This window comes from Pteropus vampyrus, unplaced genomic scaffold (assembly GCF_000151845.1).
Source record: "Pteropus vampyrus isolate Shadow unplaced genomic scaffold, Pvam_2.0 Scaffold24, whole genome shotgun sequence".
Classification (NCBI taxonomy): domain Eukaryota; kingdom Metazoa; phylum Chordata; class Mammalia; order Chiroptera; family Pteropodidae; genus Pteropus; species Pteropus vampyrus.
The window spans coordinates 5,334,260-5,358,465 of NW_011888805.1; the positions used below are offsets into that span (position 1 = coordinate 5,334,260).

The 24,206-nt window shown below is 36.9% G+C and overlaps 1 protein-coding gene and 1 pseudogene across 9 annotated transcripts in view; both read right to left on the reverse strand.

Annotated features, from left to right (window-relative positions):
• AIG1 (androgen induced 1) overlaps window positions 1-24,206 on the reverse strand; it is a 197,852-nt gene that overhangs the window by 171,224 nt on the left and 2,422 nt on the right. The window lies entirely within an intron of this gene.
• LOC111737145 lies at window positions 14,254-20,069 on the reverse strand (annotated as a pseudogene).

Consider the following 24,206-nt stretch of genomic DNA (forward strand, 5'->3'; position numbering starts at 1 on the left):
TGGACAAGAATGTTTGTTTCACTGGAGTTTACACTATAAACAATCCAGAAATTGTTAAAGTGACCAAAATGGCATATTTAAATCTTGAGGGAATGGTAGAATGTTACATATCCATGAAACATCATGTCTTTAAATAATAGTTTACAACTTGAGAAAATGCTTATAAAATCAAGTGTAAAAAAACCACTGGAAAGATGAAGAAGTGGATCCTAGAGCAAACTGAGCCTGAAATGGAAGTCAAATGACAAAACAGAAACTGTCCTACTTCGGGCACATCCTGAGAAAGAGGGGTTCTTTGGAAAAGACAACAATGTTAGGAAAAATAGAAGGCAGCAGGAAAAGAGGAAGACCAAATATGAGATGGACTGACTCCATAACAGCCATGGGCAGGAGTCTACAGGAGCTGAGCAGGGCTGCTGAGGACAGGACATGTGGACATCACTCATTCATAGGGTCATCAGGAGTTGGAGCCGACTCAATGACACATAACATGCATGTAGGTATAGCATGATACTATGTTCCAGGATCTGTAAGCTGACATCCACCGGAAATTTTATCATAGTTTAACTTACTTTTTCAGGTAGAAAAATATACTTTTACAACCTGAGCATTTTATTCAAATTGTAACTCACTATGTCTAATTGTTAATAAAATAAAAATAGCGCTGGCCTCATATTTGCTCATATTTTCTTTCTCTCCCTGACACCACTCCCGTCTGTGCATTTTCTTTCCCATCTAGATATAGAAATGAGAGAAGTTTTTTTCCATTCATATTTCTGAGAACTTGTTGAAAAGTTGCAGCTAAAACAGCAAGCTAAATCATAAACTAATTATGTCAAAGGTTCTTACAGTGCTTCCCCTTAGGAATTACCTAGCATTGTTTTAAACTAGTCATGCTGTTTTTCAGGAAGAACAAAGAGCATTAAATTTATTATCTATAAGATTTCTAAAAACACACAATGTGTTTTGATAGCTCAACTTAAAGATATACTTTTCTACTAACTTTCCTGCATTTAGGGCCATGAAATGGTTAAAACAGTTATCCATGTGTTTGGGTTAGTTGTCAGGTTTGGGATTTTGTTTGTAATCAGATTAGGTTAAGAAAATGTTTACAGTATTTCTCTATTTTAAGAAAACTGACAGAATCAAATCGTCATTCTAGCATTTCTCAGAGTGTGAGGGACATACCTACTGAAACAGCTTTGGGTGAAAAAAATCTAAAAAATAATTTTAAATTGTAGCTACCTGTAGCCTGGACTAATTTCAGGAAGGGAATTGTAGATATGTTAATAGATGTGGAAACATATAGGGCAGAACCTGCTTCTCCGACATCTCTTTCTATACTCTGATATTTATGTTCTCACCATTACGAACCACTAACATTTTTCCATAGGCAGAAGACTAGTTCATATATCTGTGTTTTGCAAATGCTTTTACCCCAACCTGGCACGCTTTTCTGATTCACATTCACCTAGCCCACTATCACTCATCCTTTCAGACCCAGCTACACTCTCTTCTTGACAAAGCACAGTTGAATTGTCCATATGTATCTTATTGCTAAGATTTTATATCCTATAGTCCTCTAACCCTGCATTTACGTCATTGTACTTTGGTGTTTTGTTTCTGTCTGTCCACCCTAAAAGACTATGAGCTTCGTGAAGAAGAACATAAGGCTCTAGTCATCTTTATGTTCTTAGGTCCAGTTTACCTGCTTGAGTATTAAGTTGCCCTTGGGAAACTCAGAACTTCAGTTTCTTCTTCTGTCAAATGGTCATAAGAATATGTGCCATACAGATTTACTGTATTACATGAGATATTATAGGTGGAAGCACCTGGAACCTTGGCTCTGAGTTAATGTTAACTTGAATCTGAATCATTCCAGGCATCACTACAGCACACATCCCAATAATAAATCAGCATTTAGCAAAATGCCTAGGATGGAGATCCTCAATAAATGATCATCAAATGAATAAATATAAGGAACATAAACCAAAGTGTATAGACCAGCGGTTCTTTGAGTTATAGGAACTTTAAGGATATGATGAAATCTATGGCCTTTCTCCCCATGTGCACACATTTTGTGAAGAATTTTGTAAAGAATTTTGTGAGGAAATTTTTAGGGGTTCTCCAAATCCCCTGAAGCCCGCTCATGGTCTCTTGAGTCTATAGGAACTGGTATGGGTCCCTACTGTAGACCATCCTGTGTAAAGACTACATTACCTTGGTCCAGAGAAATCTGGCTTCCTTCTCTGACTGCCACAGTGTCAATTCATCCTAAACTGCTTAATGTTCTGGGTGTCACTCTCCAGCCTGGTAGAATAGCTATGGAAAATCTCTCAACCACGAGGTGTCCTCTCCTGGGATGTGAATAGAGGGAAACCAAAATGTAATGATCCCGCTTTGCTGGACTGTTTTCTGGGATTTAACATTATATCTGAAAAAGATCTAGATGGAAACTTTCGAGGCTTTAGATTCTTCTTATTCACCATAAAACCAAACATTTATAGACATAGTCAGGATGGACTTATGTTTCAGTTAGAGCCAGCATCGTTGTCAGAGGACTCCTGATTCTTGCAAGTCTCAACTAAACCTAATGTATGTATCAATTTCTCCAACCAAAAAATGGCTTAATGCACCTACCTCTCCAACCAAGCCACACAATATCTGCATGTTCAGGTATCGTTTGCAAATATTTTAGCTCTCGTACAGTTCTCTGCATCTGGAGTTCTGAGAAAACATTCTCTGGAGAACAACTGGTAAAGCTGGCTACGGGATTGCCAGTCATTTTCCTGGAGATAATCTTTACTCGGAAGATAATTTCTCCACACATCATTTCTCTAGAGATCCCTTGTAAACACTTAAGCAGAACACTCTTAGACCCAGAATCAGGTGTGCATCTTCCAAATGTTTTATAAATACTTGTCATATGGCACTCATCAAATTGCACAGTAATTATCTGTTCATGTTTCTGTTTCACCTTCTACACTGTGAGAGCAACGTAGGCAGAGATGACATCTTATTCATCTTTGTATCCCCAGAGCCTAGCGCAGTGCCCTTTCATAAAAACAACCACAGAGGGAGAATACGAACGTGAAAGGCATGCTCCTTACCTTCAAGAAGTTCAGAATGGGGTGATCAAAATAAACAAACACTTACAATGCAATATAATATAATCTAGACTAGCGGGAAAGGATGAGAAAAGGTCTCCCCTAGAGTGAGTCCCTTCTGAGCTGAGTTCTAGAGGATGAACAAGAGGCAGTCCCTAGAGAAGGGTGGTGGACAAGGAGGGCAGTGTGCCTGTTCTGTGCAGGAGCAGCAGCCTTCTGAAGGGAAGGCAGAGTGATGAGAGAAAGTGCAAGCAGCTCTAAAGAACAGGCACATAAGGTGGAAAGGGGGTAACGTCAAGAAATGAGACTGGAGAAGCAGAGGGGCTCTGATATGATTAGGTTTAGAAAACTATGGTAAGGTGTTTAAAGAAAAAGGAGAATGCTAAAGGAAAAATAGGACGATGATACAGTTGTAAACAGAGGAGTAGCACATATTGCGAAGATCACCCTAAAAACAGATAATGGATTGAAGCACGACAATACTGAAGGTTGAGGGGTCAGTGAGGAGGCTGTTTAAGAAGGCCAGGTGTGAGAAGATGTGGAAACGGGGAAAAAAAAAAAAGCAACAGCAAAGGCGGCAGATACAGAGAGGAAGACCGAGACCGAAGCGATACTAAGGCTATTTGGGAGGAAGACGAGCCAAGATGTCATCCAGGCTCAGGGCGGATGAAGGAGTAAGAAGCGCCAAGAACCACTCCAAGGTTTCAGGCCCATTGAAAGGCCTTCACTGAGACACAGGGCATGCTTAAACATTTCCTCTTGGTAAACATTAAGTTTAAGGTGCCACTGGGGCACTTAAATGGAGAAGTCCAACATGTAGTTGGACGTATCTATAGTGTAGAATAGTTCACAAACACCCTTCAAAAACATCAGAATACTTATCAACGAGGCCCAGGGCGTGAATGAGTTCCACCAGCATGGGAGCTCGCGACGAGAAAAAAATGAGTCTGAAGCTGGTCGAATGCAGACTGCTTGGCCATGACGAAAGAATTCCAAGGAGAGGGAATATTTCAAGAACCTCAAATAATGAAAAGAAGTTGGAGAAGTGCTTTCACGGACCTGACAATGAGGAGGTCTTTGTGTCCTGACGATAAGAACAGTTTCAATGGACTTTCGTAGTCAAGAGCCAGTGTGAAAAGTGAATTGGAGCTGAGACTCAGTAAGAAATATTCTTTCCCAGAGCATGACTGGGAAAGGAAAGAAAAATTGAGTTGTAATTAGAGGGAACTCGAAAAGATTTCAATTCTGAAACAGTATGCTCTCATTAACTCAGACATGATTTATTGAATTTTGAAGATTTTTTCTTTATTTAATGGGAAATATGCTTGATGGTAAATCCAACAAATGTATCCCTTATTCAGTCAGCTTGACAATATACTGATCATTAATTTTAAAACTTTTAATCTCTGGAAATTGATGAAGATAAGTCCAAAGCCTTAGGAAGGTAGGTCCAGGATAATCTATTTGTTTAGAATGGTCATTTGTTTCACATCAATGAATGTGCTTCAGATACTTAGAATACACCTTGGTTTCTTCATTCAACTATGCAATTACCCAAGGCTGTAAGTCAGTCTGCTTCTCAATATACTCTGTCATTCTTCCCACACACATCTGCTGCTTTTAAGGATATTTCAAAGAGTCCATCTGGAGAAGACATATGGCATCTCACCTATCTCAAACCGACAACAAAAAAAAAAAACCCACACCTCCTCCTCAAGGTGCAAGGGCGCTTCCTCTCTTTAGTTTTAAAATAGAGTTTCTCTGTAATATTTTGTTTAAGGGTGTGAATCTAAAGTAAGATTTTGCTCCTAGGCAAGCTAGAAGCTGCTCTCTCCTAAAAAGAAGGCATGTTATTAGGAATGAAGCTAATGAAAGATGTACAAGACCACCACGAAAAAAGCACAAAACTTTACTGAGATAACATTAAAGAAGCCCTAAAGGAATGGAGAAATATACTATGCTCCTGGAAGGTACAATGTTGCAAAATGTGAATTCTCCCCTAATTGGTTATAGAGCTAATGTTATTTCAATAACCTAAATTTTTCTGGGTAAAATTTGGCAAGCTGATTCTAAAATCAAATGGAAATGCAAAAGGCCAAGAGGAGTAAAAACAATACTGAAGAATAAAACTGAAGGACTTATACTATCAGATATCAAAATATAATTTATAACTATAGTAATTAAAAGCATGTGACATTCATTGGTCCATGGATTAAAAGACCAATGGAGCAGAATAGAGTCCAGACAAAGATCCACACATAACAGTCACCTGTTAAAGCCACCACTGCTATTCTTTGAGCTAAAGAATGAACATCCATATGACAAAAAATAATCTTTGACTCCTACCTCAAACCACACACAAAAATCACTACCAGATGAATCATAAATGTGAAAGATAAAATGATAAAACTTCCAGAATATAACATATGAGAATATCTTCATGAGCTTGGATTATGTAAATATTTCTTAAAAGGGCAAAATAAAGCATGTATACTAATTAAACAGATTAATAAACTGAATTTCACTGAAAGTAATAACTTTAATTGATCAAAAGATACCATCAGTGAAGATAAGCCATATATATATATACAAAAGATAAGCCATATGTGTGTGTGTGTGTGTGTGTGTGTGTGTGTGTGTGTGTATAAAAGCCTCCTACAAATCAGAAAGTAAGAGACCACCCAAGTTTTTAAGATGGCAAAGGACTCTAACAGATACTTTATAAAAAAGGCTACTCAAAAGGCTAACAAGCAAATAAAAATTTTAACTTCATTAATGACCAGAGAAATACAAATTCAAATCACAATGAAGTATTACTGCATACCCCTCAGAATAGCTAAATAAAAACAATAAAATAAAATAATCAGAAAAAACATTAGCACTAGAGAGCATTGGTGAGGATACAGAATAACTGGAACTCAAACACTGCTGGCGGGGATGTTAATTTTTAAAGCCACTCTAGAAAACATATCTACTGAGCTAAACATACGTTTGTCCTATAATCCAGCTATTCCACTCCTAGGCGGACATGCACATATACAAGCATGTTCAAAGATGCATTATTATTAATATCTTAAAACTGTAAATAACCGCAAAATGCATCAGCAATAGGATGGAAAGTAAAATTTAAAACAGATAATATGGAATTCTACACAGCAATGGAAAAGAACAAAGTACAGCTACATGCAGCCATAGGAATGAACCTCACAAATACAATACTGACCAAAAGAAGCTAGAGACAGAACTAGTTGCATGAGTCCATTTCTATAGAATTTAAGAATAGGCAGCGCTAGTATACAGAGACAGAAGTCATAAAAATGCTTATCTTTGAAGGGCTAATGACATGGTAGGAACACAGGGTAACTTCTGGGGTACTGGTATTTGCTATCTTGATTTTGGTGGTGGTTACACAGACGTGTTCTTTTTGTAAAAGTTTTTTTGAGCTACTCATGTATAATTTTGGGCATTTCTCAGTATGTCTGTTATGTTTAGAAAGTAAATGAGTGAATGAATGAATGAAGAAATAATTTATAAATAAATGGAACCGTAGGATGGAGTCAAGTGTATGGAATCATGGTATTCCACACTAACAGATCTGGATGGAGTCCAGGGGTTTAAAATACATTTCTAACAGTAAATATCTTCAAAAGTTAAATACTTATGTGTATACCACATATATTGTCTGTTTGAAACTGGCAAAGGCAAGTGCTAATATCCTCACATACAGTTAAAAGTGTAATTTTATACACTAGAATCAGATTCTGGGCCCCATCCAGCTGAAGTTGTTAAGTGAGAAGTCTCTGAACTGCAAACTGCCCTTCTGTTTGGGGAGGATTTTTATTCCTAGAAACAGAGGTTAAATCAGGGAAAAGGAAAAGCAATGAGTTCTATTACACTTGTTAAATTATCAAATAGACACCAGAACATTTGACCATTGTGTTCAGAAGATGTACCAAGTCTTTTTGCTTGGTTTTAGGTTTCTCAAGGTACTGTCATAAATTGAATACATGTTTCTTAAATGCTGTGTAGCAAGTGGGAAACCTTAAAGAAAATTTTACCTTACCATTTTTAGTAGAGTGTATCTGGAATGTTCTCAAAGCAGATTTGAGTCGAGGATCTCAAATTCATGCTCTTGTTACGGTAATCTCATACAGTTAACACAGGAGAGAAAAGTCGCCACAGTAAAATCAACAATAATTCAAGCGAATGAATTTTCAGAGGGAAGTTTTATGTAAAACCATTATGTCCATCATATATTTAACTGGACCAGAAATGTAATGGAAGTTTTTGTTCTTTGTTTCTCTCTGTGAGAAGAAACACAATCATACACAAAGCCACAGGAACCAAACACACAAAATATATTAATTTAAAACTGTTTCCATGGGTATCCTGGTAAATGGATATTTTAGGCTGATTTCCAAGCTTTCAGAAAAGACTTCTGACTTGGGGGTTCTGAGAACTATTACAGGAGACATCCCTTCCACCTCTTCCCTTGTCCTTCTAAGTCTTCTTATTCTCTTCATAGTCTCTAACAAAGCTCTCTCCCTTCTACTTTTCAACCACTTGGTACGAAGGCTAAAAACTCAAGTAAATAGAGGCTGAGGTTTCTACATATGGCCAGTTGGCATATTTTTGTTGTTTGCATTTGGGGAGGACAGTTTTCCAGTTTACTTTTTAAAAACTGCATTTTCACTTATAGTTGAAATTTATCTTGGTTCATTCATCTATCGATATAATTTTGTATAGCTAGTTTCCACAATCTACGTGACAGATGTCTGCATCTATGGGAATGTTTTGAATAAGCTAGCCCTTTGTTCTGTCTCAATAAATTGTCCACTTCTGTTCTTTATTTACTAAAGACACATCTCTATAATGAGTAGGCGTCTTTATATTAAAATGAATCACTATTTGTCTATCAATTTAAAAATTGGTTTTTTCCCCCCTCAAGAAAAACAAACAAATGTTTGATACAACCTATACAAGCTTTATGGTAAATGATGCCTTTCTCAGAACAGTGATGTAAAAATTTCACTTTTCTGTAGATACTATGAAAATTGTTATGTTTACATTTATAATACAGAATGAAGGGCAGTAGTAGCATTAGTGGAGAAGATGTAATTAAGGGAAGCCACACTGCATCTAACTGAGTCAAAATTACTAAATTGAATAAGTTTGAGAATTGGGAGAAAAGATTATACGCTTTCTTAACTGAGAGATATTCAAATGTTTATAGGTAGAAACCAATATATTTACTTATTTATTCAATAAATATTTTGGACACTGTGTGCTGGACACTGTGCGCTGGACACTGTGTGCTGGACACTGTGATGTTTTGAGGATTGAGAAATGACCAGGATGTAGTTCCTGACCGGAGTGAATGCAGAGTGAACTGGAGGAGACAGATAAGAAACACAGTAAGACATGTATTAGTTTTCTAGTACCACAAACTGAATGTCTTAAACGACAGAAACATATTGTTAGACATCACAGTTCTGGAGGCTAGAAGACCAAGATCAAGGTATCAGCAGATTGGTTCCAAGGACTACTAGGGAAAATTTGTAACATGCTTCTTTTCCAGTTTCTGGTGGTTTCCTGACAATCTCTGGCATTCCTTGGCTTGTAGAAGCATCACCCCAATCTCTGCCTTTATCTTCACATGGCCTTCTCCCTGTGTGTGTCTCTTTTTATAAGGACTCCCTGTGTGTGTCTCTTTTCATAAGGATACCAGACTCGTTGGATTAGGGGTCCACCCTATACCATTATAATCTCATCCTAACTACTTAGAGCTGCAACAACCCTACTTCTAAGTAAGGTTACATTCTTAAATACTGGGGTTTAGGATTCTGACCTAAGAATTTTGGGCGTGAGGTCACAATTCAATCCATAACAGTACAGAAAGAAAGACATTCAACCTCACCGTAATCATTCACCAGACTTTGGGGGAATCCTTGTAGAAAAGCTACCATTTCCTTAATGGCCTCCATTCCTACTACCCGTTTCCACAAGTCAGTCCCCTGTTCCCATCATCTGGAGTTGGCTGCCTGCACAGCTAAATCTCAGTGAATGCGAGCTACTACACCGGCGTGTGAGTGACAGCTGTCTGAAGGTCCTTGCTTTCTACTTAAGTTCCAAATCAAAACCCTATGTCAGAATCAAACTACTGAAGTTTCAAAAAAAAAAAAAAAATCAGAGAGCTCAGTATTACAGCCCCTCCCCTACAGAAAATGCTTTTTCCATTTCACTTCTGTTGCCAATTCTACGATAGAATTGTGCTTGTGGACACAATTTTTCTGGAGCTGTGGGGAAAATATTGATATTGTTCGACACTTTTTTCTCAGGAAAACCTACACTTCGTAATGTTTGCAGTCAGCTTGAGAAAGCATTCCAGCTATCAAACTCCTAGGCAAATATTTTAAGACTTAAGGATGTAAGTGATGTTAAAATTACAATACTTGACAGATTTCTGAACTTGACTTTTTTTCTTGGAAGGTCTGCGCTCTGTTTGCTCCCCCTATGTGAGTTCATCTGCAGCCCCGTCTTGAAGATTACTCACCCCTCTTTTCTGAAAGCCTCTCAGAGCTCTGCCCTGCCCCCTCAGTACCTGCCACTCTAACTCCTGTCTTGCACGTTCTCTCTTTGGTCAAATTCTTTTTGGCTTATCTGGCTTTCTTGGCCTGGGATGCTTCATTAACCACTTGTATTACCTTAGCTTGACCACACCCTTAGTATTCTGCTTTCTCCTTGGTCTGTACCATGTCGCTCTTATTTTAAACAAAATTTTGTAAAAATGTAGAAATGTGGCAATGACCTGAGAGGCACGGTGAGAATCCTATCTTAACTGCTCAAGATAGATGTCCCCACTTCTCGGGTTTAGTTCCAGGAGTATTAGCTATAGCTCTGGGACATACTCAGGATATTCTATGAATTCTATGATTTCTCTGATCCAGTACTGAAAAACAGAAACAAAAACAGAAGGGCTCACACCAGGGAAAGGCTAAGAGGTCTTTGGTGAGCCAAATGTCATACACTCAGAGGTCTTTAGAACTATAAAGTGCCCAGCTGAGACAAAGGACCACTATCCTTCTGGACTGATGGCATCACCAGGTTGAAAAGAGGCGCTCTCGGGGAAAAAAGAATCAATCCCTCCACTAAACTGACGTCAGAAAGAAGCTCCACCCTCACTCAGAATTAAAAGAGAGGCTGGAATCCTTTACTTACTACTGGGAAGAGATTAGAGAAATACAAGGCAAAGGCCATTATACAGTAGGCTGTACGCACTGTAATTTTTTAATGTTTGTATTTTTTTCAGTATCTTGTCTGTTTCCATGTGATGATTAGTTGTAAGACTCGTAAATAACAATAATAAAAAAAGTCCTAAAAAGTACTGGAAAGGCAACGCAGAGGATTCTCAGAAACCAGCATAGACCAACTTTCACCTCTGTATTTGCTTATCACACGGCTTTTGGGGAACACCTCTGGGGTTGATTAAAATAAAAACAGACATCTCTTTCCATTATCCCTACCACTATCATCACTACCAGCAGCAGCAGCAACAGAAACACTGTCTATTCCTTCCACTTAGGGCGGAAAAAGAAGGCAATATGCTTTAATGGGGCAAATACTTTCTAAATTCACTCAGAAGAATCCTGGCTAACAACTAAACCTCTTTCGAAGCCCTAGTCATTCTCTTTAGTGAACAATTACAGGGTTAGAATTTATCAAGGAGAAGGAGGTTCAGCAGCTCCCTTTAGAAAACTTCTGTATTTATCACTCCGACAATATTATCAATGATATCTCAGTGAGTTAAAACAGTGTGATGCTAACCACAGCCAGAGACTTCACCAGGCAAAGGCAGAATGGGAATATACATTCCGAAAAACAGTGTGGTTCCTAATGTGGGTGGACTTAATTTAGCTAATTGGTGTAACCTTAGAATCCAACAATGATAGCTCAGAGCAGAGTGTTCGATCCTTCATAAGATCCTGTACATTTCTCTTTCACTATACTTCTACATTGTTTTATAAGTGTTTGGGTCTGATGTCCCTTTAGACTGCAATATTTTTGAAGGCAGGGGCTTTTAATTTCTTATTGTATTGCCATAACATAACATAGTAGTACATAGCAGGTATTCATAAAGTGCTTGTTGAGTAATCAAGTAAATTAATTTTAAAAATGGCAATTTTTTCCATTGCCTTTGTGTTTATTTTAAATGTATAATTCAATGACACTTTCTGAAAGAACAGATTCACTGCTAATGATCTAAGACACATACGTATGCTAGATATTGGTGCCTAATGTGTACACAAATTTTTCATGACTCGGGTAGTATAAAAAAATACAGTGTCGATCCAATGTATAAGGTTTTATTTGTTTCTTTTAGTTTGGTTTTGGCTTTGATGAAAAAAATAAATGACTACTTTGACATGTCTGTATCTGTCTCTCTGCTCATAAGTAACCTCTGTATTTTATCAAGTCAGATATCTGTTAATCGAACAAAAGTAAAGGTGTACGATAGTGATGAAAAATAGTATCAACCCTTATAATTTTATCTAGGACGCTTACATGGAGGGTTCAGAATGTTAAAATGAATGCAATGATGAACAATTAATACTATCTCCCATTGCTTATGTTCTGCCTACGGTCTTTAAAAAAAAATCTGAAGAGTCCTGAAATAATGACATTTCCATTTCACATCTGCTGGCTGTTTTAAGTCATTCTTCCAACTGACAACGTTTGATCAGACGTTAATTCAGGAGCCACAGTAGATGGTTTCTGTGGTGGTCATGTCAGACGAGCAGTTCTGGACTCTGTCTCCCCAATTTACAGGGCCCCGCCTCTCACACTGTCCCTCGACAGTTTTCAGCCCCTGCAGACTTCCACTCACTCCAAGCTCCATTCTACAAGGAATTCAGGCCCTTAAGGACGGTCTTTCTCTCCTCATCCCTTGGAACTTGCTCCTCTTTCCCATAACCACTAATTCTCCAGAAATTAGGCTAAGAGGGTAGAAGGCAAACAACGTGATTACCTAATTAGAGTAATTCACACAATGTTGTGAGTAATTGATAGGTATCACCCTTGCAGGCTACTTGTACTTTAATTGATGGAATGTGCTGGCCAGAATTTTTTTGAGCATGGGTTCAGTTGTCTCCCAGATGTCTCTACATGTGCCATCTCACTATTGACTTATTCCCTAAAATAGAAACCTGAAGAATAAAAGCCAGAAAACCTGTCATTTTTATAAACGTACCTACACCTGTTATTTTAAGCAATTTAACATCAGTATAAGTAAAAAGTCACAAAAAAAAAAATGATAAAAGCTTCTGACAAATGCATGCAAAGATATAAAATAAAATTCAAAGTTTTATAATAATAAAATAAATTAATTATTTCAGGCAATAAACTTTAAGTATGACCATATTATTGTATTTTCCATGAGCATCTTATAAAATCTTTATAGAGTATATGTATATATCTCTTGCCTTTTAAAACAAGGGGAATAAAGACAGCAGAATATTCAGGGAGCACTCTTAAAAATAGGCAGCTTTAACTAACATTTTTCATAATATTGATTCCTATTATTTCCTAAATCAATGCCTTTTAAAAATTATTTTGTAGATTAAAGTTACAGCCAAAATGTCAGTTTCTTCTTTTCTTGCTTTCTTTATGAAAAATAATTGATAGCACTTTTTATCCCAATCACACTGAGAAAAAAATACTAAAATCAAAAAAACGTTTCTTTTTAAGTTGGTTCAACTATATTGAAATCCGTTACAGAAGACACAATTCAAACAGAACTACTATCTGTGGTTTTAAGGGCTCTAGAAATCTGACTTGTGTTTTACTATGAAAGAATATAAAATATATTAAATCAAACTATGGTATAAAAAGAAATTTAAAAAATGAATAGCATCTCCTCATGAAATTAAATATTTGCAAATGGTTTTTCCTAAGCACTTAAAAGTAGTTATAGCTCTTCTAAAAATTCAAAGAACCAGCTTCAACTTAATGAGAAAACCTATACTTCCTGTAGTGTCGAAGATACATTTGAGATACTTCATCCCCCATTTCCTAAACTACAGGAACTTTGGAGATACTTTGTTGCTAGATAAAAAAAAAAATTCACTTTTATTAGGGAAAATTTTACTAGGTTAGAAGTTCTAAATGAGCAATAGTTCACACATATTAGAGAGGAATCACCTCTTTCCTTCCAAAGGCAAACTAAATACTCTAGACTCCCCTCTCTGTAGAGACCATCAGCTCACTCTGAAACAGTAAACACAATTAAAAAAACAAGACAGACTTCAATGTGAGAACTGACCAAAATACATATCCGGAGGGAAGCATTTCTGATTGTTTTTTGTTAGGTATTCTCTTGATCTTCATGCTCTTTTTAAACTGACTCCATTTCCAAGATCACTCTGAAAATGAAAAGCATAAATATGATGGCCCTCACAGCAACCTTCATCACGTCAAGGCAATATATTAACTCCCGTCCCCTGATATTTCACCCCATTTCCTACTGACAGTGTCCCCCACTTTCCAGAGAGTATTTGAGGCTCTCTATAATTTAAACCCATGTTTTTTTTTTTTTTTTTTTAGCTTTAGGAAAGGCACATATTTTGGAAAAAAATAGTTTTCATAAATACCCTTCAAGTCCTCCATCTAATTTCCTATAGATAAAGCATGTGCGCAGGTGGTCCCCTGGGACTGTCTAAGGTTTACTTCTGCAATAACTATGTAGGAAGTCTCTTGACTCATCTAAATTTGCCTTTAGAGACTAGAATTGAGTCTCAAAATAAATTCAGTTGTGTAACTTCTGTTCCTAACTCAGAGCAAAGCTATACAACATAGCAAAACTCCATTTATTAAACTCTATCTCACGAAAACTTAAAATTTTTAAAATAATCCCAGGCCCCAAATGTAGATCATGAACCTACTTAGATACAAACATGGGAAACAAACTTTTAAAGTTTTCCAATCTTCCTAAAAAGATCAGATTATAGATCAAATCTGTTGCCAAGGAACACAGTTTTTTTGACCTGATAAGAAAATCACATGGCCAATATTCTAAGACTATAGAATTAAAGTCATTCTTTTGGGTTCTGTCCTTTAATTTTCAGAAGAAAACCATGAAGAGGCTTCCCACTCAGCAGAGATACTGATCGAAGCTTGGTACAATGGGCACGTTTGCAGACCTTGGGTAACGTACATCAAATTCAACAGGCCAAAGGAGTGAGTTTTTCATGATGGGGCTCTCACTGTTCACAAACCAGTTTCCCATTGCTCCTCTCCCAGCATCGCAGCCTCGAAGATGCTCATCTCATATCTGGCCCCTAAACCATCCACAGACGTACTGCCTGCCTTCCTTGAAGTGGCATCCCGGTCTATGCAAATGATCGGGTCATCCAGACATGCTCCATTGCCGTACCGCACAGCATTTTCTGCACCTGCTCTTGAATAGTATTCCACAAAGCAGAAACTCCATGCTGTGTTCTTCACTCTATCCAGGCCCATAACGATTTTATGTCACCACTTGGAGTTGCTGTAGAGTTCACAGATTTGTTCTTCAGTTGTGTGAAAGGAAAGATTTCCAACACACAACATATAGTTTTTCTTCAGTAATTTTTCCTGCTCTTCATTGTCACTACGTGAGTGCTGTTCTGGTACTGGCTCAGTGCCACATAGGAGTCACTGTGCAGCACCTTCAGAAGGCTACTGGACAGAAGGCAGAGAAGTGGACAAGGATGCCACTGCTCCGAGAACAACAAGCCTCCAGTGGTGGCAGAACCCAAAAGAATATCCAGCTATCTCTGAGATCAAAGTAAACAAGGTGAGTCAATGAGCCACACGTGAGGAGCAAAGGGAAGACCACTTCATGTCAATCTCATGGTTCAGAGTATCCACTTGGTAGCTGACATTGGGAGAATAGAAGGTATAGCACAAACAGTGGCAAAAACTAAGCTCATGCAGTCAGTGGGTGGCATCAGGGCCCATGGATTATATACATGTGCACGGAAAGTTTCAACAATGCTGAGTGAAGCTTTAGAAAAGGTAAATATATTTTAAAATCAGTATGATCCCATTGGAAAAAATAAATGCACTTGAATGGAATTTGACTTTGGCTGAATTTTCTTAAAAGCTGGCCCCAGGTCTGCCATTGACACATATGTTTTGGTTTAGCACTGGGCCTCCAAACAACAAAGCAGGTGAAATTCCACAAAGATACACTTCTAATAAATCATTCTGTCAGTTAGACAGTAACATTTACATATCACCCTTCCAATTCCTAATTGGCTAATCAGTTGCAAGACCAAATTACACAGTACTGAAAGCAATAAGAAACACAGGCATGTAAACAGTATCACAATGGCTCATTGTACTGTCAAGTTTACCCTACTTAAACATGCTATTTCTATTTGGATAAAGAAAGCCTCATAATGACAGCATTTTTATGAAGGCCTTAATCAAGCAAAACTAACCAACACAATATATTGTTTAGGAGTACATAATATTTTTCTTTAAAGCAAATGATAAACACAAATTTTAGGATGGCAACAACCTCGAGGCAGAAGGCAGAAATATGGGATGGGAAAGGAACATGATGTAGAAAGCAACAGTTGTAGTAAAATCATTTTTATAAATATGCCTAATAATTTACGTACATATCGATTATACTATTTTATGTTTATCATTTTTATCATGATTGACTTTGGAGAAAAAGTCTCTGTCTTGCTTAGACCATGGAGCACTCTCTGGAACAGAACATAGCAAGCCTGAACTATGCAGAGAAAGTAACCTACATTTATTGTTAATTAGAAATTCCTTTGAAAGCTCTTTGAACTTTGCAATATTTCGGGATGGAAAGCCTATGAAGAGTGTTGTAGTAGTAGCAGCATATAAAAAAAAAAGCTTATAATGCGCTTTGAGTTCTTTCATATTTATCACTTTTTATTAAGAATTTAGCTTTTTAGAGCACTTTTAGGTTCATAGCAAAATTGAGGGGATGGTACAGAAATTTCTCACATACTCCCTGGCCCACAATATAGCCTCTCCCATTATCAACATCTCTCTCCACAGAAGTAATTTGTTACAATGGATGAACCTACAATGACATGTCATAATCACCCAAAGTTCATAGTTTATCTTACGGTTCACTCTTCGTGATGTACATTCTATGGGTTTGGATAAATGTATAATGACATGTATCCATTATTAGAGTATCATAAAATATTCCAATTGCCCTAAAAATCCTCTATTCATCCCTCCTCTCACCCTTGGCAACTCGATCTTTTCGCTGTCTCCATAGTTTTGCCTTTTCCAGAATGTAATTATACAATATGTAGCCTTTTCAGGTTGACTTCTTTTACTTAGTAATAGGCATTAAGATTCCTCCATGTCTTTTCATGGCTTGATAGCTCATTTCTTTTTAGTGTAATTTTCCATTGTCTGGATGTACCAAGTTTATTTGTTCATTCAGTCACCTACTGAACAACAACATTTTGGTCGCTTTCAAGTTTTGGCAACTACAAATTAAGCTGCTATAAACATCCGTGTGTAGGTTTTTGTATGGACATGAGTTTTCAACTCCTGTGGGTAAATGCCAAGGAACATGACGGCTGGATTGCATAGTAAGAGTATATTTAATTTTGTAAGAAATAGCCAAGCTGTCTTCCAATGTGGCTAAACCATTTCCAGCAATAAATGAGTTTCTGTTGCTCCACATCTTTGTCAGCACTTGGTGTTGTCAGTGTTTTAAATTTTGGCCATTATAATAAGTGTATAGTGATATCTTGTTTTGGTTTGTATCTTCCTGATGACATATGATATGGAAAATCTTTTCATATGCTTACTTGCCATCTGTGTATCTTCTTCAGTGAGGTATCTGCTAAGGTCTTTGGCCTATTTCTTAACCAGGTTGTTTTACTGTTGAGTTTTAAGAGTTCCTTGTATATTTTTAATAACTACTTTATCAGATATGTCTTTTGCAAATATTTTCTCCTCGTCTGTGGTTTACTTTCTCATTCTCTTGACACTGTCTTTCAAAAAGCAGAAGTTTTAAAATTTTAATTAAATCCAGCTTATCAATTCTTTCTTTCATGAATCATGCTTTCGGTGTTGTAGCTAAAAAGTCACAGCCTGACACAAGGTCATCTAGGTTTTCTCCTATGGTCTCTTATAGGGGTTTTATAGTTTTGCATTTTATGTTTTGGTCTATGATAAATTTTGAGTTAATTTTTGTGAAGGGTGTGAGGTCTGTGTCTGGATTCATTTTTTTGCATGTAAATGTCCAGTTGTTTAAAAGACTATCATTGCTCCATTGAATTGCCTTTGCTCCTTTGTTAAAGATCAGTTGTTGATATTTATTTAGGTCTCTTTCAGGGCTCTCTGTTCTGTTTCATGGATACATTTATCTACTCATTCACCAATACCACACTGTCTTGATTACTGTAGCTTTATGGTAAGTCTTAAAGTCACATATCAATCAGTCATCCAACATTGTTCTTCTCCTTCAATACTGCTTTGGTGATTCTGGATTTTTTGCCTCTCTATATAAACTTTAGAATCAGTGTGTTGATATCCACAAAATAACTTGCTGGGGCTTTTATTGGGATTGCATTGAATCTATAGATTAACTTTGGAAGAATTGACATCATGATAATAATATTGAGTCTTCCTATCCATGGACATGAAACATCTCTCCATTTATTTGGTTCTTCCTTGTTTTTGTTCATCAGTTTTGTAGTTTTCCTCATAAATATGCTATACATATCTTGTTAGATTTATACTTAAGTATTTCATTGGGGGGAGAGGTCCTAATATAAACTGTATTTTTAATTTTAAATTCCATTTCTTTATTGCTGGTATATAGGAAAGTGACCACATCCTGCAGCTTTGTTATAACTACTTATTAGTTCCAGGAGTTTTTTGGCCAATTCTTTTTTATTTTCTACACAGTATTTACCACTTTTTAGTCAAAAACAAATATAGCCTTCTATGGTAGGATCCAAATATAATATAATAATATATGGTTACTTCCCTAAATGTTAGGTAAAAACAAATTTTAAAAAAATCGAAATGACTGGTGAAATTTCTGTAAGACCTAAGACTAGTTAAAATATATATTTTTTTCATTACGTTCTTTGATCATTTTGAAGGTTTTTCTCTGATCACTGGCAATTTCTCAAACAGAGGGGTATTAGATGATGATTTTCATCCTGTAGATCCCCAAGGAGGCTGAAAATATCAAGAGCTAAATACAGTTGCCATTTGCATTATTAAGTCCATTTCAAATAAATAAGATGCTCACTGGGAAAAATGCATAGAAGATTCAAATAAAAACTCAATTAACACATCAGAACAATACACCTTGGATCTTTACTACACTGCAGTCCTGGATGATGGTATTTATTAAGATAGAGAACAATTAAGTAGAAGTAGATTTGAGAAGTGAAACCAAGAACACCGTTTCTGATTCTGTTTGAAATGCACGTTAACTCTCTAAGCAGAAAAATAAAACAGGCAGTTGGACATAGGAATATGGAACTCAGGAGAGATTGGGACTCAAGATACAAATCTGGAGGATCACTGTGACATAGAATGTACTTAAAGCCAAGATGCTAGGTGGGATCCTCAAGGAGGTGAATGTAGATATAAAGGGAAGAGGATTTAGGACTGATTTCTGGGCATTCAACATTGAGAAGAAGAGGAAAAGAAATGAGAAATGGAAGCTAAGAAGAAACAGTCAGAAAAATAGGAGGAAAGTCAGGAGTGTGCATTTTCCCAGAAGTCCAGTTTAAAAAAGTGTTTCAAGAAATGGAAAGTGACTGTCTGGATCAAGTATTTCTGAGAGTCTGAGTTAAATAAAGACTCAGAATTGGCCATTATATCTGTCAATGTAGTGGTGATTGATTGCCTTAATTATAGCTCTTTCAGTGGAGTGGAGTGGAGTGGGTTTAAGAGAGAATGGGAGAGGAGGAAGTGGAAACTGGACATGTAAACAGTTCTTTCAAGGAGCTTTGCTAAAAACAGAACAAGAAAAATAAGAGTGGTACTAAAAGACTCAAGACCAAGATAAATTTTATTTTGTTTTGTTTATGATGAGAAATATCATAGTATGTTTGTAGACTGATGGAAATGAGGCAGTCAAAATGGAAAATTATATAATACAGGAGGGAGAGGAGATAATCTCAGTAACGGAATGCTCATTAGGCTAGAGGTTGTGGAGTGCACACATGGAAGAGTTGTCCTTAGAAGGACAGACGGTTCATCCATCATAACAGGAGGGAACTTGGAGTGCAGCTTCAGTTGAAGGTAGACTGGTAGATTTAATGATGGGAGAATGTAGAAGTCTCTTCTGATATAGAAATCTTTGCTTGTATTTTCTTATTGAAATAAGCAGCAAGTTCATTACGCTCTTTGGCCAACATGAAGTGTTCTCTGAGAGAACACTGAGAGGATCAGTGAAGAGATGTCCAAGATTTCATGACAGAGGAAAATAGATGAAAGAGGCAAGGTGAGAAGCAGAGAGTCAACTGACCTGGGAAATGTAGTACACTGTTGGCAGGACTGAGGGCCCGCTTGATGTTTGTGGTCATCAATAGCAAGTAAGCCTAGAAAGCATGCTTCTGTGATTTTCTTTAATCAGCTATTTAGGTGCAGGCATGAGTAGGCAGGTAGTTGGATTTCATCGAGATCACAGATTTTTTAGCCTATCAAAGCTACATTCCGTATCTTCCGCCACAACAGATCTGATCAGGAGATGTCTCAGGTTCAAAGAGCTCTGTGCTCGCTATACTCTGACAGGGCTGAAGGTGAGAAATGGCCCTTTAGCTGTCGAGCCATAGGCTGCCAGACATGAAAGAAAGCTCCACTGTTACGAAATCCTAAGCGGTAAGATTTTTCCAAGCACCTGTGGATCACAGCGACATCTGATTCAATATGGAAAAGTAGACGACTGTTCATGCTTCCACAGAAACATATGACATTTTAGGAGAACACAGAGAAACAAATGAAGAGCAGCTACCAAGTTTGCTAAATGTTATACCAGACATGGAGGATGGCGGGATGGGAAAAGAAGTGACCTCAACTAGTGGTCAGATGACTTTCTGTAATTCCAATAAGTTGGAACTAAGAAAGGGAATGGGTGATCATATCCTCAACTATCTCCCCTACTCCGACAAAACCAGGCCCCTATTTTATGTCTGATCCAAAGGAAACAGTTTCAAAGAAGGTGAAGAGGATTTTATGCAAAGTATTATATTCGCAATTCTTCCCCCAGGTTAGGAAAAAGCATTACTTAATCTTTCAAGTTTATGTGCACATTTCAGGGTCAAGTCTGATTCTACTGGAAAAAAAAAAAAATGCAGTTTCACCCTCTTTGTATAATATCCAAAAACAATAAACAAACAAACAAAAAAACACATTTTGCTTATTGAGTATTCAATGAACTACTGGCTTTCACATGGCACTCTGTGGTTTCGACTGGCAAAGCTAAGTACCGTGGTTATATAATGACATATAGAATCTCTTCTCAAGAAATTTTATTTCCTATTTAACATTAAGCCATGAACTAAAGTCAAGAATATTTTAAGTATATAAGTAAATATAAGAAAAACTCAAATACATTTAGTATACTTACGCGGTTTATTATGCTTTTGACGTTTTTTTAAATGTCAAAAATTCTTAACATGTCTAAAAGCAAACAATGTATCCTCCAGGTATACTTGACCATTTCCTGCTCTTTGAATACCCCAAGCTTTTCAACATCTAGGCCCTTATTTTTCCTTCTCCCCCTGTGGTTTTCTTAGGTTCTTTTGCAATATGGATTTAGATAACAAAAACAAGTGCCTAGGTTATATTACCTTAAACCTCTGAAAAAATGCCTTCTCCCAGTCAAAATATAAGGCCTGCTTTTGGTTTTCATAAAATGATGATGTAAGATATACCAACTATGAGAATATTTCTACATATTCTGCTAAAAACCAGTCAAAGGCATTATCTATTATGCTACCCAATGTTCTCTGTATGACAATCTGATTGATAAATATCCCTGAAAAGTCAGTGCCAGGAAAATATTTTTCCTGCTAAATTGCTGTGCTTCCTTTATGCCAACACTAATAACAATACAATCAAATGTGTATTCTTTTTTGCCTTGGTTGCCCTGAAGATTAGTTAAATTTGTCTCACAATGGCAATAAATAATTAATCCCTGGTGCCTAATACATATTTTTCTATTCCTTTTATTTTAAAGTCATTTTTTTTACAACATGTATTTAATTATGTCCCAGTAAAAGTCATCTTTAATATATTTTGAAATATGTTTAAATGTTTTAAATATAGTAGGCAGAATCAATATACTGAGGCTGTGTCCTATAAACCATTCCATGTTAAAGTACAAAACAGCATGGCCTAGAGCAGCATCTATTACATTAGAATGTGCAGACGAACCACCTAGTGATCTCATTAAAGCACAGATTCTGTGATTCAGAAGATCTGAGGTAGAGCCAGAGGTCCCACGTTTCTAGCTGGGTCCCAGATAAGGTCTATCGTCTGGTCCTCAGACCACGCTTTGAGGAGACAGGACCTAAACGATCTTCTCTCCATGCATGACTGAAAAGTCAGTAAAGGAAGAATGACGAGTAAAATACAGCCCTAGGAGATGACAACTTTCAAAATGGTTAAGTAACAAAAACCAGAGCAAATATAAGGTTAGCCAGATTTTTCTTTCAATCTGTAAAAATCAAATGTCCTAAGTCCAATGTCAATATTAATTTAATTTTTAGTAATAAATGTCCTGTTCATGTCATTCAAAGAAGCTGATTCTGGCTCATGTGTCAGACATTCTACCATACAAATCTAAATAAAATTCTGGTTGATATACTTCAAAAAAATCCCTATTACTCTGAATGTTTTAGGAGGAGCTAGGACAAGAAAAGAATGCTCACTGAAAATGTGGTTAAGAGAAAGTTTTCATTTGTTCGATATTTACAAACACCTCTTATAACCCAGTATTACTCTGAGGACTCAACATGCAGCTGCCTTTTTTCTTTCAGTTTATTTATACCGATTTTATTCTGAGTCTTCATTTTTATCATCTTTGGAGACAACTGTTATGTAACTTGGGGGACAATTATCCTTTAATTAGTGATAAGTAAATAAATCTGCATCACGTGAAGAAAATTCATCAGCTATGGTATCCATTAAAAAAATAGTTGAACATTGGTTACTTTAAATTTTCTTTCCAGTTTATGTCCAGTTAAGAGTATTCCTTCTCCTGGCACAGTAGGGTGCATGATAGTCTCTAAAATACTTTAAGGATCTAGTTTTTCTAATGTTCAGTTTTTATAGATTCTCATATTGCCCACTGTTAAGTGTATGTCTCCCTTGCATAGTTTCATAGATGCATAGGCAAAAACCTGTATTTTGGTTAAAGCCAAAATTAACCAGTTATCTAATACACATAAAGAACTTAGTTGAGTCATTACATAGATACATTTAAGTTTTTTTTTATCCCCAGGCCAGAGGATTTAAAGCCAAGTATACTAGCTTTCTATTGCACTGTAACAAATTATCATACATTTAGTCACCTAAGCAATATACACTTATTATTTTATAGCTCTGGGAGGCAGAATTCCGAAATAGGTCTCACCGGGCTAAAATCAAGGTGTCAGCAGGATTGTGTTCCTTCTGGAGGCTCAAGGGGAGAATTTATTTCCTTGTCCTTTCCAGCTTCTAGACATCGCCCACATTCCTTGGCTGTTGGCCCCTTCCTTTATCTTCGAAGCCAGCAATGTTACCTCTCTCTGTGACTTTCCTAGGCAGTCACATCTTCCTCCCAGTGACTCTTCTTCCACCTCCCTCCTTTCAAGAACCCTTGCGATTACATTGGACTCACCTGGATCATCCAGGATAACTCCCTTTTGCCAGGTAACCTAGTATAGTCACAGGTTCTGGGGATTAGAATGTGGACATCTTTGGGTACCCATTATTTTGCCTACCAATGAAGACAGATTTCCATTTCCATTTACTAACTGGAATTTTCCTGAAGCATTTTGGTTCTCTTACACTTTTTTCAATGCTAGGAAAAGAAACTTTTGAGGAATAACAGTATAAAATTACTGAGAGCAGTAACTTGCATCACAGTTTTCAACCATGAGTTCTCATTCTATTGGGATGACTCTCATACTCAAAGACAAATATGGATATAGCTGGAATGGCCACTGCCATGTAACCATCTGCTCCCGGGGACATGTAGCCTGAGATTCCCGACTTACATTCTGGTAAAGTTATGCCATGGAACATGGAATCGGACTGTGGTCCCCAGGAAAATGTCTAGACTCTCCAATCCAAGTTGACTAGAAAAGGGGCCTTCCTGTTAAAATTTTGAGAAGCCAAACCCTGGTCCTAAATTGCTCTAATGAGCTTAGAATCATTAAAATTGTCCAAGGCACTAAGCAATAATGTTTATTCAGTTTTTTTTAACATAAAAAAATGAAAAGTTAGATGAGTAAATTACAGTAGCCTAATCTTTTCATGCCATTCCTAAGGATTGACGGGTTGGTTGTTTTAACAGCTATATAATGCTTAAGCTCTGAAGACTCTAAATCTCTCTTTAAAAAGAAAATACCTTGCATGAGTGTGTCTATGAATATATTCTAGACATACTTTCTCATAGGAACACTTGATTAAAGATAATTATTATATTTCAATCAGAAGACACAGGAAGAAATCTGAATGACTGGCAGAAGGCCTTATACAAACTGAATCTAAATATGAAATGAAGTAAAAGTTTCAAACCTAAACCTACGCCTGAATTCTGATAGACGAAAATATTTGTGATGGTTATTATTTAAGATAGGCAAGTCCAATCATCAAATGCTACAACACAAACTGTATGGCAGTTTTAGGAGAGTCACACTGGCTCTACTACGTTTTCATGTCACACGAAGGTCATGAGATTATGAGATACAGTCTGTTTCTTGTGAGTCTTGTCTTATAACACACAGTAAGCAATGCCAATGTGAGAAGCAGTCATCTCATGGATTAACCAACACCTTCAATTTCTATCCCTCTCACCTGCTGACCCTCCTCTGCTCCTCT